This window comes from Sus scrofa, chromosome 13, assembly GCF_000003025.6.
Source record: "Sus scrofa isolate TJ Tabasco breed Duroc chromosome 13, Sscrofa11.1, whole genome shotgun sequence".
NCBI lineage: Eukaryota > Metazoa > Chordata > Mammalia > Artiodactyla > Suidae > Sus > Sus scrofa.
In genome coordinates, this window is record NC_010455.5 from 108,746,011 (window position 1) to 108,760,269 (window position 14,259).

The 14,259-nt window shown below is 46.6% G+C and overlaps 1 protein-coding gene across 5 annotated transcripts in view; it reads left to right on the forward strand.

The window, feature by feature from the left end:
* Positions 305-14,259, forward strand: part of GPR160 (G protein-coupled receptor 160) — a 47,836-nt gene continuing 33,881 nt past the window's right edge. Inside the window, exons 1-3 of one of the 5 annotated variants that reach the window (XM_021069793.1) lie at positions 2,074-2,321; positions 3,035-3,150; positions 3,358-3,407. The gene's annotated coding sequence lies outside the window, so the exon portion shown is untranslated. Of the gene's footprint in view, positions 446-1,596; positions 1,726-2,066; positions 2,322-3,034; positions 3,151-3,357; positions 3,408-14,259 lie in introns of those variants that run through there. The other 4 variants (XM_021069792.1, XM_021069791.1, XM_013990127.2 and 1 more) reach the window with 4 other exon arrangements.

Consider the following 14,259-nt stretch of genomic DNA (forward strand, 5'->3'; position numbering starts at 1 on the left):
ATAAATGAAAGCGCTGAAACTCTACTCAGGTGGTCTCATGCCAAATCCCACCCTCTTTCTGTTATCACACTGTATTAGCTACATTTGATTTTTGAGGCTTTTCTTTGCCAATCCATTAGGATTGAGTTCAATTGCTTGTAACAAACCTTAACTGAGAGCGCTTTAAACAAGTAAAGGGATTATTTTTCTCATGTAATAAATCTGGAGCTGGCAGTCTGCAGTACCTGCTGCTTCTCCTTTTCTCTTGTGTTTTGCCCTGTGGTCATAAAACAGTAGCTCCCCCTCCAAGCTCACAGCAACCTCAAGCCAAAATAAAACAAGGAGAAAGGCAGAGCTGTCTGCATCAGGAAAATGGAAGCCTTTCCAGTACTCTCTAGGCAACTTCCTCTTTCACCTCTCTGACCAGAATCGAGTCATGTGAATGCCCGCAAGGACTTCTGGAAAGGTGAGCATTTTCGCTTCGCACGTTGCCTCCTTGAACAAAATCTGGTTTCTCTTAGAAAGGAAGAAAGGGGAATGGATGTTGAGAAGGCAATGAGCAGTGTCTGCCCCATGAAGAACAGCTGACACATCAAGGATGTTGGGAGAGAAACAGCTGCCTCAGAAGTACTACTGGATCAAATGGAGTCTAGGGGCTCTGGGCACCACTGTTGATGTATTTTGAGAAGCAGGGAAATGTAGTCTTTGTTCTAAGCAGCTCTGGCTTCAGCTTCAGTACTATTATTATGGAAGAAGGAGAGAGTGGGTGTTGGGGAACAAGAAAAAGTTCTGCCACAGTCCCTTCACCAGGCCCTGAAACCAAGTTCCCCTTGGGAGTCTGGTTTGCATGGTCATGTGCTCTAGAACCTGTTCTAGACTGGAGGGGTCTGAGGGCAGTTGTTGACACAGGAGCTTTGGGATGGAGAAAGAGCAGTGGGCACCTGGGGGTACTTGGGATGATGAGAACATGTGAAGGCAATTCAGCTTCAGGACTGGCCTGGAAGGTCATTAAGAGTGCAGGCTAGCTCCTCAGAGTGAGCTCCTTCCAGCCCTGTCATTAAAAAGGCACTTCACTTCCCTACTTCTCACTTTCTCCTCTTTAAAGGGGAGTAATAACCTCCACGTAGTTGGAAGTGATGCGAGTCCAGCTCCAGTTTTATACTCTACATTCCATAGATGGCAGCTGTTGTTTTTTATAGAAGCCTGGGCTGTCTCCCACACCCACTGCTCTAACTCTATTCACCTCTTCTACTTCTCAGCTGCACTGACTCACTTGCTATTGGCTCTATCAGAACATGCACTCTCTACCCAGCTTTCGGCTTCTGGCTTTGCTCATGGTGGAATCCTGGCTGAAACATTTCACAACCTGTAGTGAATCCTGTAGTCCTTTAGAATTTAGCATGCTTTTCCCCTTCTCCAGAAATTCCTCTCTGTCCTACCCAGGTTGGGTCAGGCCGCCCCTCGGGCCCCCTAGCAAGCCACGCTTAACTTTAATCATGGTTCAGTTCTTACTGCACCCTTGGGCGGGCTTTCGCAAGGTGCCTTGCAAAACCGGTAAAGGCTTTCTGAGAGGTTAAGAAAGGCCCAGGCCACTCCCCTTGTTGAAGGCTATTCATGAAAGGGAGGAGGAGGAAATTGCGCCATATTTTATACATTTGAAAGATTGGCAAATCGTAGGTGCTCCACAAATATTTCTTTGATAAATTTAACAAATTGGTACTGCTGACGCAAAAAGGTCAATTCAATGTAAGTGTGCTATTTGCAAATATGCTATTTGTAGATTTTTAATATGTGAATTCATAGTGTACAATTGTTTAGTGGCATGCACATAGCAGTTTCTGGCACCCCGTGTATACTCTCATCCAGAGACAACTGCTAGTGGCCCCATGCCCACCCTGCTGGGAAGATGGGGGTTCCTTGGGCAGGTGTGTGTGGGGGGGTGTCTGAAGGCCCAGCACGTGGAAGGGGGTCTCACTAAGAGACGGCAGCTTCCATCCTACACCCTCAGGGCATCCCTTGGGCCAGCCTCGACCCAACCCCTCTCCCGCGGGTACAGTGAGGGCCTCAGTCGCCTCTCGCCGCCCCGCCCGCAGGCGGCGCCCTCCGGCCCATCTACCGCTGGGGTCGCGATGGGGCATGTGTGCTCAAAGGTCTGCGTCCGCACTTCCTGGTAGCCTAGAGCAGAGCAGCTGCGGGGTTCCCGGGCTGTGCTCGTCGCCCACGCCCGTCCCTGGTCACCTGGGGCCGGGCGCAGCAGGTGTCGGAGCAGCGACCTCCTTGTGTCTGCTCCGGTGCGCAGCGCTGGGGAAGCGGAGCGCGAGCCGGGAGCCGCCGCGCCTCCGGTGAGTTGCGGGGACCTGCGCCCGGCGCTTCGTAGCTGCTTCCCCGGCTCCAGGAGGAAGACGGCACCCCGCGGCTTTCAGCTTCCTCGGCCGGCGCTCTGCGCTTGGGAGAGGGAGCGTGATTTCGCTCCAAGGGATTCAGAGGCTGGGGTTCTCTTCTAAAGAGACCCGGGAGTGGGTGGGTGCCCTTGGCTTTCAAGCCGAGGACGCCCGAGCCTGACCGCTCAGATTGGGGATTGTCGTAGTTTTCTCCTGGGGTCTGTCCTGGATTTGGGGTCCTGGGGTGGGGTGGGGGGATGAAACTTGGTGGCCTGGGTTGGGAGTATACTCACACCCAGGCACTCGCACCCTCTTTCCAGAGGAGATACCTGGTATACATTATAAAACAGGTGATGTTATAGAAATAGTGTATATAACTTTCTTTCCTAGCACACAGAAGTGAGCGTAGAGCCACAGACACACGCTTGGTTACTCGTTGGGTCGGACTTTACGTCCCCTCCCCTGGCCCTTGGGCGTTGGGGCCGGCGCGCGCCAGGCTCCAGGATTAAGCCCAAGGGCTTTTCAGGGCTGTTAGTTCTCAGAGACCTTGGCGTTTTGGTTGGTTTCTCAGAGACCAGCCTGGATGGCCTAAAATTCTCTCTAAATAAAATAACCTGGGACCACCCTCCGGAATTTTTCGGCTCAGTGAAGATCCTTTTCTCTCACCTGGGCAGGTGGCCTCGAGAAGTGGCAGCATTCTGGAGGCAACCACGAGGAGGACCCAGCCTGCAGAGGAAGTTTCAGCGGGGAGGAGACACTTACTTCACCCCAGCTTGTGCAAATGACTTGGGTAAGGGGGTCGACTCTGTTGCTCAAACCCCAGAAATAAACCCACACTGATCAGACCTGCAAACGACACTTGAGTGAGTGTTTGGGTCTCAGAATTGCTAGCTGCTTCAGGTCAAATCATATCGTTTGTGCTCCTCAGAGTTTTTTTTAATGCTACTTTAATTATCAAGACTAATTAACATAGACTTTTTTTTTTTTTTTTTGACAGCCTGTAAGACCAGAGTTGTGTTTCTAGAATAGAATTACTGGGAATTGCAGGTGAGGACAACCTGGCTGCTAGGAGAGAATCCCAGGGATGGGGAACTTGTGGTTTAAAATCTATTTAAGAGACATAAGGCTACAGTGCAATGTGTAAACCTTGGTTAGATCCCGATTTGATGAAAACAGTTTTTTAAAAATTGTGCCCATAGAGGAAGTTTGTACTGGTTATTTGTAGTAAAACTATCTCGTTGTTACTTTTGGTAATGGTATCACGGTTACAGTTTTAAAAAGCAAAACAAATAAAAAAAAAACCGTTATCATTCTGAACTTGAAATGTATGTTGAGAATTTGCTTCATAATAATTCAGATTTGGAGAGGGCTGCTAGTGGAGAAGTGAGAGGGGAAAGATGAAGGGTGATTGGCCATGGTTGGTAATAGTTGAAGCTGGACGAAGGGTGTGAAGGTTGGGATTGCCTTGTACTGTTGACTCTACTTTTGCATATTTGGTATTTTCCTTTAAAAGTAACACCTCCTATGGAGGTTGTTTTTTGGTTTTTGTTTGTTTGTTTTGGCAGAAGGTGGATTTGGAAGGTCACACCACTGGTTCTAGATTCAAAGCCTCCCACAGAGCCTCCCTCGTTGTGAACTGGGTGTAAAGGCTGCCTCTCCAGACTCACAACATGTCTTCTTTTTCTCCTCCCTGGGGGTGCCGCTCTATTTTGTTCCAGAGGCAGAGTATTTGCTGAGTGTGACAAAGCTGAGAGGATCAAGTTGATGCAGGTGGATGCTGGGTCAGCTTTTTTTTTATATACAGAGGGTATTAGCAAGCCTGTGGTTGCGTTGTCTCCAAATGGTCAGGTTGTGTACAGTGTGTTAGCAATTTTTCTGAACTGCTCCAATCCTTTCCAAGTTATGCTCATCAAAAAACAGCTCAGAGTAGTGAACGCACCCCTACACACTTAGGATGTGTATATACTTCTGGAAGCACTGCATACAGCAATAAAACGTCTACATTATGAAAACAAATCACAAGATGAGTGGAGATCTACTTACTAACTGGGAGAGATTTTATCAGTGTGTGTGGCCTTTTTCATGTCCTTACCTCATTTGCTTCATGTGTCATGCTGTGTAAATATTTAGCAAAGAACTGACTCCTAAGATTTCTGCACATCTTTTTCCAAGAATCCTGCTTTCAAGGGGAGGGACATGGGAAGTGATATCCATATATTTATCCAACTTGCTTATTTTTTCTCCTCTGGATTTATCATATGATTCCTACTCATTCTATCATGCTTAATTAGCAACTTGGAAGAGTGTTGGTCATATGAGGGAGCTATTAAAGCTCAGGAGCAGAGAGTTCCTGTGGTGGTTCAGTGGTAACGAACCTGGCTAGTATCCATGAGGACACAGATTCGATCCCTGGCCTTACTCAGTGGGTTAAGGATCCTGAGTGGCTGTGGCATAGACCGGCAGCTACATCTCCAATTCGATCCCTAGCCTGGGAACTTCCATATGCGGCAGGTGTGGACCTAACAGGATAGGAAACAAACAAAACAAAAACTAAATAAATAAAATTCAGGAGCAGGAAGACGGAAAGGCATAGTCCTGAAAGATAAACCCACATTTCTTAGTAGCTTTGTGAAACTGATTTTATTTATTATTTAATGACTGCACCCAAGGCAGATTTATGGCCATTCCCAGGCCAGGGATTGAATCTGAGCCACAGCTGTGACCTGAGCTGCTGCTGTCTGGTTCTTAACCCACCACACCACAGTGGGAAATCCCGTGCAACTGATTTTAATGCCTCTTTGCTTTAAGAGAAAGAAAGTCCAGTAAATTATATCTGTGATAGCTGAAAGTTGAAGTGTTAGATGAATCCCCTTAGCCTACACCTTGCCTGTGTAGATTCACTAGGGTAAAAGAAGTTGTAAATGTGCTTTAAGTCAGATTTAGCTGAGGAAATGCCAAAGCATGTCCTAGTCTCCTCACAGTGCATGGAAAACTGAGAGAACCAACAGAAACCCCTTTATAGCTGGAAAATGTCTAAGCAAATTCTTGAGGGTACATAAGTGGAATTGTTTGGCTTGTGTCTTGGTTGTCTTTGTGTGAATAAAAGAAATATATAGCTGTTAAGTGACTTTATTTTCTACCTCAGTTCTCTAAAATAAGAGCTTAGAGGGAGAAAAGAAACTTGCCGGGCCCTTAAGTGACCAGGCAGTGACCTAATGTTTGCCCTCCTCTGTGAGGGGTTGGTGAGATTGGACTCTGGAGAGTCGACTGATAATAGCCATTTTAAGGAATTACCACAAATGTGACACCATCTTCTCCCTGCATCACATTATGAAAGGATATGAACACATTAGAAAAGCAGATTATGTACTGCTTTGTTGACCTAGAAGTGGGAGGAATGGGTGTTGACAGTCCAGTCTGTGATGCTCTTCCAATTTGTAAGCACTCTGCTCCCATCTGCATTTCTTCATCCCATCCTGTGATGTGGAACAGCAGTGCTGGAGGGTTATTTTAGTTTTTAACAAATGAGAACATTGAAATCTAAAGAAGCTAAGGCATGAGTTCCCATTGTGGCTCAGCGGTAACGAACATTACTAGTATCCATGAGCATTCCAGTTTGATCCCTGGCCCCGCTTAGTGGGTTAAGGATCCGGCGTTGACATGGGCTGTGGTGTAGGTTGAAGACATGGTTCAGGTCCCGAGTCACCATGGCTGTGGTGTAGGCTGGCAGCTATAGCTCCAATTCAACCCCTAGCCTGGAAACGTCCATATGCTGTGGGTCCAGCCCTAAAGAGACAAAAAGAGAGAGAGAGATGGGAAAAGGAAATTTAACATTCATTAAGAGTTCCAAGTAGTCTTTGGGCACATGGGTTTTTCATTCTCACAAAACTTCTCTAAGTATTATCAGCCCATTTTGCAGATGAAGTCATAGCTAAGAGAGGTTAGTGTTTCACTTGAGTTCTGGCAGCTGGTAAAAGTAGAGCCAGGATTCAAATTCAGGTCTTTTGGCTCTTAGAGTTTATGTTGTTTCCAGCCTCTGCTATTCCACACTCTAGCAGATAGAAGGGCTACCATACCCAGCGTTAGTTTAGGCAAGCTATCTTTTTACCACACTCAACTGCCCTGGTTACAAACTGGGGGCAGGCACCACATCCAACCTACAGAGATGTTTTTATCAGGCCAGCGCAAGGTGTGGGGAAAGGAGAAAAGAAAAAAAAAAAAAAAAACCTGAACCAGTACTGACAGTTGGGAGCAGCTGGGTGATGTCAAATATTCTGCCCCCAAGAATTCCTGAAGGCAGTACGGGAGCAGCCATCTCTCCAGAGAAGGGCAGTGTGCTCCAACACCCCGCCCCCAAAATGGAATAACCAAAGAGAGGTTGAAGGCTCTTGTCCCAAGAAAAAAGTAAAGAGCATGTTCCTCTGAGAGAATGGAAACTCTTGTTTTTACTCAGCAGTGCATCAGTGACAGAAAATACAAGGTACGTCATCATTTTTCCCATACCCTGTCCGCGTTACTCATTTACATAGAAATTTAGAGTTTACTACCCCTGCAATGCAGCAAAAATGGAGTACATGTGTGGGCAAGCTGCAGCAGAGAAAAAGAGTGCCTTCAAGATCCCAAACCACTGGCTCTTTGTGGGTGAGAAGATGGCTCTTGTGCACCCTGCGTGTTCCCCAGGGTGTCCTGTGGGGGTGGAGCACCAAGCCCCTGACATTGGGATCCAAGTAGATCCTAGGCTTGTGCGCTGTTCTCTGTAGCTGTTCTGAGGGGGCCCAAAGCTACTCCCCTCTTCCTCTGTGCCCACTCCGCTCCAGCTGATGAAAAGTCTGTCCTGCACAAGCCGAGGCTTAGCCCCTTTCTGAAAGTTCTGGGGCCATGAGGAACTGAGGCGCCCTGGTCCCGCCTTTGGGAGTTTTCTGTGGTACAAGTGCGAGGGTGGCCTGATTTCCTCACCCTGGAACTTTCTCTTAAGTGTCGCTTCTGTCTCTATCTCTGGTTTCGTTATGGTGGAAACTTCTGCTCAGATCTTTTTCCCTGAATTCTGAGTGTTCATAGCTGTGGGTGGGTGTGTATGTGAGCGTGTGTGGTGGATGGGAAGAGGAAATACAGATGGAAACGTGTGGTTTCAAGGAAATGTCAGGCGTGCCGTTTTGAGACCTTTATCACTAGAACCATCAGTCCAGGTGCGTTCACCCCCAGTGTGAGAAGAAAAATGGGACAAGGGAGGGTTGCAATCGAACGGCTTTGTTTGGTTGCAAGAGGTGTGTTTAGAAGCTGAGATGTTGATTGGGCCCTTCAGGAGTGCTCTGGCTTCAGGTGTGTGGGTGTGCTGTCAGGGAGATGACGACTAACTCCTTGGTCAGACAGGCAGCCAGCAAGGAAAGTGGGTTGATTACTGGCCAGAGCAAACAAAGGCGAGGCATCACGCCCGAGTGTGGACTCTGGTCCAGTTGCTGCCTTCTTCATGCTTTTCCTACCACCTGGGTGCGTGACTGTGACCTTTTTTTTTTTTTTTCCAACCACTCTGTGCTTCAGTTTGCTCCTGTGCAAAATGGGAAATACTGACAACACCTGTCTCAGAGGGCTGTGAGTGTTAAATGGCCTGTGGAGTGCCTGATGCAGAATAAGCGTTCACTGGGGGTCAGCAGTAGCTGTTGTGAGAGCCCCACCTCCTTCACTTATGCCTTTATTTGGGGGATTTCCTCCCAGAACTTTAGAAGGCAGCGTGCCCAGTAGCAACGTTTTCCAGCCTCCACTACCCTGTTTTTAGGAGGAGCCTGGGCTGCTCTCTGGGTGGCTTTAGGGAAATGTTCTCTGTGACAAATGTGAAAAGGGGTTGGTGGAGCATCAGTTCTGGAACTAATGAAGAGAATAGAGCCAAAAACTGGGGCTTTGGCTGTGTTGTCAGGGGACTAATATCCGCTCTGACTCTGGAAAGCAGATGGACCCCGGGTGCTTGGTGTGGCTGCAGCCTCCCGTTACAGAGGAAGAGCAAGCTAGATGGATGCCTCCACCCTCCTCATTCTCCCCCCACCCCTCCCAAACCTCTTCTGCCAGCTGGGGTGTGCACTCCTTGTAGGAACCCTGCAAAGGGTTAACAAATGTTATTAAATCCTGACCCAGGCCCAGCAAAGTACTGTGTCCCAGTTGCCCTTTAGTGGGCAAATCGAGACCAGGTACACTGGCAAGTTGACTTTTAACTAAGAGAAGTAATAAAAATGCTGTTAACTCGCATTTAGATAGCCTTCTGTAGTTTTAAAAGGGCTATCTAATTTGATCTTTGACCAGTGGCACAGGGTTATTCATTTGCATTAGTTTCTGTTGCCTTTTGCTCTGTCAGGAGAGGTGTGCTAGTGAACTGAGGTTCAGGCCAGATATGAGCCCAGAAACGGGAACGGGATGGGCTGTTCATTTTACTTTATCGTATTTCTCATGCCCATAAGGAGTCCTAGGGAATGCTGACATCCTGGGGAGGAAAGGGAGAGAGTGAGCGCTGAGGTGTTCCTGGAAAGCTGAAAACGTCATCGTCATTGTGGAGGGGTAGACAACCCCCCACTCCCAGAAGTTTCCTGCCTGCAGCCGGAGCAGAGCGGGTCGGCCCATTGACAGCTCCTATCCAGACCCATTCACAGAAGTGCCCTTGAGGGTCAGGGCGGAAGAGAGGCTGGGCTGCTGGGCTCCTCCTCCTACCCACATCCAGACCTTCAGGGAACCACTGCCTTTCTCCTCTTCTTTCTCCTCCTCTGCTCCCAGCCGTGTGGTCCTGTGAGGCATTGAACAGCCTCCATGCCCCTCCCAACCCCAGCTAATAGGCCACAAAGCTGCTCCCATCTAACCACCCAGGAGTGGTTTCCTTCCACTGCCCCTCCCATTGGTGTCCCGGCCTCCACCGCCTCCCTATCCTGCACAGGTGCCTTCCCTCCTTTTGATGCTGGAAAGATGGTACTGGAATCCGGGTTCTTGTGAATGCACAGGCAGCAAGCAAGCAAAGTTTTTATTGTAGAAAAGCAGGTAGCTTCTACCCCAGGTTTACTGGGAGTGGGGAGAAGAGCCCTCCTTTCTCTATTGTCCTATAGAGGTTTTTCTCTCTTAAAGGTGGGGAGAGGCACCAAAGTGGAGTTCAGAAAGATGTGGTTTTCTCCCATTGGCCCTATTCAATTACCTATATCAGTCCTTGTCCAATAGGGCTTTGGGGGTTGGAAATGTCCTGAAAGTTCTGTGTTCCTTTCTTTTACCATTCCTCTCATTCCTCTCTTATCAGTTGAGGAGTGGGCTAGAGGTTCGCATTTTCTATAGTAAACAAGGTCTGTGGAGAATAAGCATTTCTTATAATAAAACAAGGCCTGTGGGTGTGTTACTCCCTGGAGCCCTTAAGCCACAAATGTTAATCAATAGCCATATCAAAGAATGCATCAAAGCCCATGCTCTTACACTGACTACCTGAGTAAATATTCTGCCTCACTTTCAACTTTTATCCTGAAAAGTTGAAGGGGGAAAAAAAATCATCTGTAACCCTATATGTAATGCCAAAGACATTATCATTTTGGCATGTTTCCTTCCAGTTTTGTTTTGCCTTCGGGTTTTGGGGTATAAATTTTAACATTTTTAAACATTTATTTTCTGTTAGCATTTTAGCAGAGTTGTCATACTGTGATTTGAATTTAACATAGCATTTTCCATATCTTTACAAATGGCATTTGTAATCATTGCATGCTATTTCAGCCTTTTTTTAGCCATTCTTTTAATATTAGGGAACTAAGTAATTGCTCCTTTTTTGGTATTGTGCATCATTCTAATAAACCTTTGATTCTGGGACATAAGTAAATATACTTGCTCTGCATCCCTGGTTCCAGGTACGGAGCTCCGGACGAGAGGAGCACCTTTTGTTATTCCTAATAAGCACCTTCCTGCTTATGCACCTGAGTTTATGCTAATAAGGTGATTCTGGGAGACAGGGGCTGGTTGCCTGAGGAACCAACCACCTTTAGAGGGTTGTAATTTTCAGGCCCCGCCTCCCCACCCCAGGGAGGGGAGTTGGGCTGGAGAATTGAATTCAGTCACCCCAGTGCCGGTGATTTAAGCATCATGCCTGTGTAGCGGAACCTCCATAAAAACCCTGAACAAAGGGATTTGGAGAGCTTCTGAGTCAGCGAACACGTCAAGGTGCTGTGAGGGTGGCATGCCCAGAGAGGGCTTGGAAGCTCTGTGCCCTTCCCCTACGCCTTGTCCCATGCAGCTCCTCTGTTTGGCTGTTCCTGAGTTGTGTCCTTTATTATAAACGGGTAAGTAAAGTGTTTCCCAGACTTCTGTGAGCCACTAAAACAAATTAACCAACCTGAGGGAGGGGGTCACGGGAACCCTTGATTTATAGCCACTTGGTAGAAGTAGCCACAACAACCTAGGACTTGGGCATCTGAAGTGAGAAGCAGTCTTGTGAGACTGACCCCACAGTCCACAAGCGTGGGCCTTGTGCTCACTCTGGGTAGTTGGTGTCAGAATTGTCGTGAAAAACCCACACATTTGGTGTCGGAAGATTTGTGAGTAGACATGGTATTTTTTTATCTTTCAATTTCATTTCCCTTTATTTGGGATGGATTTCTATAAGAATAATCAATGGGTCCAAGGTTTGAAATAATTTAATGCATTCTTTCTGACGACAAAAGGAATAAATGTTAAATACTGTGGAAAATCTGGTAAGCATAGGAGATGATTAAAAGTAAAGGCACACCCACATGCTCGCCAACCAGGACCAGTCACTGTGAGTGGAGCTTGGATCTGCCTTCCCACGTGTGTGCCATCTACAGCCTTGCTTCTTTTGTGTGGCCCATGGACCAGCAACATTCGAAGTTTGTTAGAAGTGCAGAATCTCAGGCCTAACCCAAACACAGTGCATTAGAATTCAGCTTTTAACAAGCTCCACAGGAGTTCCTGTCATGGCTCAGTGGTTAACGAACCTGACTAGGATCCATGAGGATGGGGTTCAATCCCTGGCGGGTTAAGAATCCGGCGTTGCTGTGGCTCTGGTGCAGACTGGCAGCTGTAGCTCCAATTCAACCCCTAGCCTGGGAACTTCCATCTGCGGGGGTGGTGGGGGGGGTGCGGCCCCAAAAGGCAAAAAAAACAAATAAACAAGCTCAATAGTCAAGCTTGAGTAGTATTGGTCTACAGCGTCTACCTTACCAATCACAAGTGGCCTGGCATTCCCTCCCTCTGATCCTAGTATGTACATACATTTTCCCTGTTTATCCAGTTTTGGAATAGTACCATATGTATCCAGCCTCCCATCCCCCATTTGTAAGACTATTTGAGGATAAGAGCTCGCTCCCCTCAGTAACACTGATTCTCAGGAATCAGTGGGATCTGGAGATAGGGGAATTCCACTACCTCTCCCAATGAGCAGCCCTGGTATTTACAGCTTTTATCTTGGTTCTAACATTTAACATTTTTTAACATGTCACTATTTCATTGAACATGTCAGCATTTTCTAGTTCCTTAATCTTTCTGTAAAGTTTGTCTTTCCTGGCTACAGATAGTAGTCCATCGTATGACTGTCCTTAATTCATTCTGTTAGGCGTTTAAATTGTTCTGATCTTTTGGGGCAGGAGAGTGTTTTGCAGGCTATTAGAAGTATGCGGAGGTGAGCCATGCAGTCAGCAATTACTTTCTTCAAGTCTGATTATTTCCTCATAATGAATTCTCAGGGCGGCATTACTGGACCAGGAGGCACAAACATTCTAACCACTCTTTCAAAAGCAGCAGGAGTTTAGGAAGTACCCTGACACTATACCCTCCCAGGCACTGGGGATGTGGTCTGTAGACAGATTCTTTGGGGGGCAGGCATAACACCTCACTAGTCACCACGGGTCAAGGCCTGGCTTAGAGCACCTTCTAAGCTGTGACTCCTGGGGGGATGGGGACTGGGAGGGAAGTTACTGGAAGGGTGGCTGGCCGCCTGTGATGGGGATGTTTCTTCCTCCTTGCCTGAGTCCTGAGTTGTAATAGCGGCACTGACCAGACAGCAGCTTCCTTCAGGGCGTATGTGCATGTTTCAGCTTGCCCTCCAGGACCCATCGTAAGGAGCAGGCAGGAGCAGGGAACAGTGTAGGCCTAAAATGACAGCCTTGCTTACAAGTCCTGAATCTGCTGGACCTGACTGGCACCAAATTTGTTTTTGCTCCCTAAGTCTGGGACTCTTAGGCTACCTAACACTTTTTCCTTCAAGGAGCAGACCAGGAAACTCATGTTATAAACTGTATTTGAAAGGTACACTCAGATTCGTCATAAAGAAAAAGTGAAGGAGTTCCCGTTGTGGCTCAGTGGAAATGAACAAGACTGTTATCCATGAGGATGCCACTTCAATCCCTGGCCTCGCTCAGTGAGTTAAGGGTCCAGCGTTGCCATGAGCTGTGATCTAGGTTGCAGATGCAGCTCAGATCCCACATGGCTGTGGGGTAGGTCAGCACCTGCAGCTCCTCTTTGACCCCTAGCCTGGGATCTTCCATATGCTGAGAGTGTGGTCCTAAAAAAGCAAAAAAAAGAAAGGAAATGTGAAATATCAGCATTTTATTTGCGATTGAGTCAAAATTTGAACTTAGATGCCTGGAATCTATTTTTGACCCTCCATAAATATGTTTAGAATAAATGAGTGAATGAATATGCAAAGAATGAATGATTTTGATTGTTTCATAATATACATATATTAAATATATACATATCACATGACATAATTAAAACATCTGAAATTGTATTTGAACATGTCAGCATTTTCTAATTCTTTAATCTTTCTGAAAAGCTTGTCTTTCATGGCTGCAGATAGTGGTCCATCTTATGACTGTCTTAATTCATTTCGTTAGGCATTTAAATTGTTCTGACCCTTTTGGGGCAGGAGAGTGTTTTGCAGGCTATTAGAAGTATGTGGCGGTGAGCTATGAATATTAAATCATTAGCCACTCTTTATATTAACTATTTGACATATTATGATTTCCAAATAGGCACATACCATACCTTTTGGAAATAAATGTGATTGATTCAGAGTTTGTCTACAGACTCCTTTATGAACGGAACACAGTATACAATAGGAAAACAAAAGTGCTTCTTTTGTCAACATAATGTTTTGAGATTCACGTATGTTGTGTGTTTTAGTAGTTTGTTCTTTATTAATAGCTAATATTCTACTCTTTGAATATGCCACCATTTGTCTATCCATTCTCCTTGGAAAACGATTTAGGTTGTTTTCAGTTTGGGGCTTTCATGAAGAAAACAGCTCTGAACATCCTTTTAGAAGTCCTTTTTTAAAAAACATAGTTTTACTGAAGTGCAGTTTACATGCCATGAAATCCATCCACTGTAAGTGTACATTTCTGTGATTTTTTTTTTTTTTTTTTTTTTTTTTTTTTGTCTTTTTGCCTTTTGTAGGGCCACTCCCATGGCATATGGAGATTCCCAGGCTAGGGGTCGAATCGGAGCTGTAGCCTACGCCACAGCCACAGCAGCAAGGGATCCGAGCCGCGTCTGCAACCTATACCCCAGCTCACAGCAACTCCGGAACCTTAACCCACTGAGCAAGGCCAGGGATCGAACCCGAAACCTCTTGGTTCCTCGTCGGATTCATTAAGTGCTGCGCCACGATGGGAACTCCTACGATTCTGCGATTTTCATAGACTTGTGCAGCCATCACCACAATCTAATTTTAGAGCATTTCTATCACCCCAAAATTCCCTTGTGCCAGCTTAGTCAGTCCCCACTCCTAAGCCCAGGCAGCCATGGATATACTTTCTTTCTTTCTTTTTTTTTTTTGGCTTTTTGCTATTTCTTTGGGCCGCTTCTGTGGCATATGAAGGTTCCCAAGCTAGGGGTCTAATCGGAGCTGTAGCCGCTGGCCTATGCCAGAGCCACA